Source organism: Heteronotia binoei, chromosome 4 (assembly GCF_032191835.1).
Source record: "Heteronotia binoei isolate CCM8104 ecotype False Entrance Well chromosome 4, APGP_CSIRO_Hbin_v1, whole genome shotgun sequence".
Lineage (NCBI taxonomy): Eukaryota > Metazoa > Chordata > Lepidosauria > Squamata > Gekkonidae > Heteronotia > Heteronotia binoei.
Window position 1 is genome coordinate 160,087,661 of NC_083226.1, and position 4,840 is coordinate 160,092,500.

Below are 4,840 nucleotides of genomic sequence, written 5' to 3' on the forward strand. Positions count from 1 at the left end.
TTCCTTTGCATATTAGACCACACACTCCTGAAGTAGCCAATCCTCCAAGAGTTTACAAAAAAGAGCCTTGTAAGCTCTTGGAGGATTGGCTACAACAGGGGTGTGTGGGCCTAATATGCAAAGGAGCTCCCGCTAGAATTCCACCCCGACAATAGGATGTTTTGAAGGACATTACTGACAGGACTTTTTGGAGGTTACTAATTCCTAAGGTCTCCCTTTGATGGCACTTCATGGCACTTAACTTTCTTGATGGCGCTCTTAACACGCACACAGCACAGTTAATAGGATTAAACGACCAAGGACAAGGAGGACGAAAACAAAGAACTAAAACATTGCCAAGAAGCAGCATCGAAAGGGGCCAAATGTTTGACGTTATTGTTTTGGTAATTTATATTCATCTGCATCAAATGTAATTTAAACCAAAAACTGAATATGAAGATATGATGAAGCCCTGATTTATATTTCTCCAAAATTAAGGCACTTAGTCCTTGTTCTCTTCCCCCCCCCTTATTCCTCTTTCTTGCTTTTTTTTTGTTTAATGTTAATCATTTTCTTTTGCAAGTTCGCTTTGATAATCAACTGCACATTTGACATCCCTCCCATCTGATTACCATGAGTGGGATTTTGAGTCAACTCCACAAGCAAACGTTTTTGGAAATGGGGAGTTCTGTGCCACGACACACGCAGCCATTGGTCAGAAACTTTCACTGTTCTAGTTGTATGTGTGTGTATATATGTTGTCCCGTTCTTTGGGAGGAAGTCCCAGTTCTTTGAGTGTAAACGCCAAATGGTTTCGAAATAAGAGGTCAAAATCAGCAGGGCATTACTCAAAGGTCAACCACAACTGAAAAGGGTTGGTCATGGAATTTCAAGGCTGCAGGGTTATGGCAATTCAACTCCCCTTGGTTAGAATTTAGAATAGATTATCCTTAAAATGTCTAGGCAATTCTAGACCAGGTGAGTCACAGAGGTGTCTTCCACTAGGCATGCCGTCAACTTTGACACAGGCACAATTGCCTGGCAAATTTAAGTTGGTTAAATCCCTTCAATTACCTGTGAGCTCTTGATCAAATTGCCTCAGTGTTCCCTGGCAGAGCATACCTTGAGCATAGTACCACGCCAAGCAGCTCTATGTATGCACAATATCCACTTGCTCAGGGCTTTTTCTTGTAGCAGGAACTCCTTTGCATATTAGGCCACACACCCCTGATGTAGCCAATCCTCCAAGAGCTTACAGGGCTCTTAGTGCAGGGCCTACTGTAAGCTCCAGAAGGATTGGCTACATCAGGGGTGTGTGGCCTAATATGCAAAGGAGTTCCTGCTACAAAAAAAGCCCTGCACTTGGTTGTTGCAGCTTGCAGCAGCTTTTGCCCACTTCATTGCATTTATTAGAAAAGAAGCAGAGCAGTCAGCATCCCCAGTCATTCAGGTAATCAAACTGACTAACTTGTTTTTATTGTTGTTGTTCAGTCGCACAGTCGATTCCGACTCTTTGCGACCCCATGGACCAAGTCACGCCAGGCCCTCCTGTCTTCCACCATCCTCCAAAGTCTGCTCAAATTCATGTTAGTTATATCAGTAACGCTGTCCAGCCATCTCATCTTTTGTCACCCCCTTCTTCTTTTGCCTTCTGTCTTTCCCAGCATCAGGGTCTTCTCCAGGGAGTGCTCCCTTCTCATTTGGTGGCCAAAGTATTGGAGCTTCAGATTCAGCATTTGACCTTCCAGGGAACAGTCTGGGTTGATCTCCCTTAGGACTGACTAATTTGATCTTCTTGCAGTCCAAGGGACTCTCAAGATTCTTCTCCAGCACCACAGCTCACAGACAAACTTGTTCAAATCATCAAATTGATTTCCATTTGTCCCCTCTTTTCCTGTGCATATGTCCTTCCAATAATCTGCCCTGGATAGACTGCACTGGCTACGTCTTGAGCTTGTTTGGTCAGAATCATCAGTTTGAGTAGTGATTAAAAATTTTAGAGGGGACTTTTAATGTGCAAGGTGCTGCACAAACATTAGTCAGGCTTGTTCAACACCAGTGTGGTTTTAAACATTTTGTTCTTTGCAATCACAAGTGCATGGCGGAAGTATCTGCGCCTATGCTTCTTCCTTGTGAAGAGGAATGAAGCCTTCCCAATGTTGTTGATCGCAAGGAAGCAAGCTTTTTTTGTAGCAGGAACTTCTTTGCATATTAAGCCACACCCTCTGATGTAACCAATCCTCCAAAAGCTTACAGGGCTCTTCTTATAGGGCCTACTGTAAGCTCCAGGAGGATTGGCTACATCAGGGGTGTGTGACCTAATATGCAAAGGAATTCCAGCTACAAAAAAAGCCTGCACTTGGTTGTCGTAGCTCGCAGCTGCTTTTGCAGCCCTTTATACACACACAGTAGTAGCACACCTTTGTGACTTAATGTGTCATATAATCGTCTGCAGATGTCTTCTATGCAACAGTCTCATTGCATTTCATAGAGGAAAGTTTGTGTCTTGACTGAACTAAAACTCACTGATCAAATACGTCAGGGGTGGCCAATGGTAGCTCTCCAGATGTTTTTTGCCTACAACTCCCATCAGCCCCAGTCATTGGCCATGCTGGCTGGGGCTGATGAGAGTTGTAGGCAAAAAACATCTGGACAGCTACCGTTGGCCACCCCTGAAATATGCTTATATCGCACTGTGAAATCTACTTGTGATGGATGTCATTCTTGGTGTGTTTCTTCCTAATGGAAGAGAAGTTTGTAAATAGCAGATGAAATTATATAAGCACTGACTAATAACCTGGATGCCTTCGACTTCTGTCAGTGGGAAATGCATTTGAAAAGGCAGAAATTTGCAAACAATTAATGCTATTGGCTTAGGTGCTTTCATCATTTTACATTTTCCTCTGTTTTCTAACTCAATTGTGTGTGAGTGTGTGTGACTGGATTTAGATGAAGGCAGAGTGAAAACCGGTGGAAAGAACATTAACAATTCGTGATAGGCAGATGACGCCACGTGACCGGCAGAGAAGAGTGAAGACTTGAAACGACTACTGTCAAAGCGGGACTACCGCTGAATATCACGAAGACGAAAGTAACAACTATCAGGGAATTACACAGCTTTAAGGCTGACCATGAAGGTACTGAAATGGTTCTAGATTTTCTATTCCTTGGCGCCATCCCAGGCCTGCAGCCGCAGGGGGGCCTGTGGGGACACTGCCCCCTGACTTCCAGCCAGGGCCCCTTGACTTCCAGGGACCAGCCTGCTTCTCTCTCTCTTTTGCCACCAAAGTGTCAACAGTGGCAGCCGGAGCTGGGAAAGCTGAGCAGGTTACAGTGCACTGTAGCAGTAAACGCAGCAGGTGGAGAGGAGGGAGGCGGAGGAAGCCGCGTGGAATGGGCCAGGGAGGGGGGACAGATGGTGCTGCTGGCTGCAAAGTGCCAGGGTTAGGAAGAGGGAGGTGGAAGGAAACCCCCCTGCTTGCATGCAAGGTGCAGACCTTTCTTGACTCCAAATTTTAGGGTCGGCTGCCTTGACTGGGCCACTTTCAGAGCCTCCAGCTTTTGCCCCTACCAAAGAAAACTTCTGAAAAGTGGCAAGCCCTGCAATGGATAGGAAAGGGTGCCCCCTGACTTTTCAAATCCTGGCTACGGCCCTGCTCCGTCCTCAACCAAAAGGGAGACTGCAACCCAGAAATCAGAAGGAGATGGAGATTGGGAATAGCATCCATGAAAGAGCTAGAAAAGATCTGTAAGGATGGTGGCCAAGATAAAGTTCATTCATGCCATAGTATTCCCCATATATGGATGTGAAAGTTGGACAGTGAAGAAAGCTGACAGGAAGAAAGTGGATACCTTTGAAATGTGGTGCTGGATAAGAGTGTTACAGATACTGAGGACTGCCAAAAAGACAAATCAGCGGGTTCTAGACTAGGGGTGTGTCGAACTCATTTGTTATAAGGGCCAAATCTGACATAAATGAGGTCTTGTCAGGCTGGGCCATGTCAGGCTGGGCCATGTGTGTACCTATTTAAGGTTAGGTAGCAGAGATATAAACTTTATAAAGGACAGAGACAAAAACAATTAAAATATTTTGAAAAAAACAAACCTTAAAATAAAATATGCTTAAAATATTAGCACTCATTAGTCTTAAAGGTGCTTTCTTTGTAGCTCTCCCATGGGATCCAGGGAAATGGGCAAAGGAAGCTTTGGCTCTTTCCTTCCTTCCCAAGGGGACCAGAAGGAGGAGGAATCTCAGCCAATAGAAGGAAGAGAGGCTTGGCTCAGTAGCTCTGCTGTGCGATTGAAAGAGCCTGGCAAAGCAAGCTCTCCCTCCCCCCCCTTCTTCCCCTAGGGAGGATCCTCAGCCAATGGAGAAAATAGGTTTTGCTCTGTAGCTCCTGTGCGATTGGGCAATCTGTTATGCAGAAGGAAGCAAGAGAGAGGGAGTAGGAAGCAGATGACAGCCGGTTGCTCGAGGGCCTGATAGGAGCCTTCCGGGAACCTGATTCAGCCCCTGGGCTGCGTGCTTGACACCCCTGTTCTAGACCAAACCAAGCCTGAATTCTTCCTAGAAGCTAAAATGACGAAACCAAGGCTAAGTTTGTAGATCTGGTTTTATGGCTGGAGTGTTTAGTTTGCTTTTGTTTTAACTGTCTTTTTTTAGATTACATTTTATATTGATTGTTCACTGTCCTGTGAGCTTGAAGTGTAAATGGCAGCATACGAATCTTTTTAAGAAAAATAGATGAAGCGGGCACTACAGAATATGTTTTGCAAAGTGGACCTCTGCCAGGATGAGAAGGGGCTGTGGCCAGCGGAAGAGACTCCGCTTTGTGTACAGGTTCAATCCTTTGCATCTCCA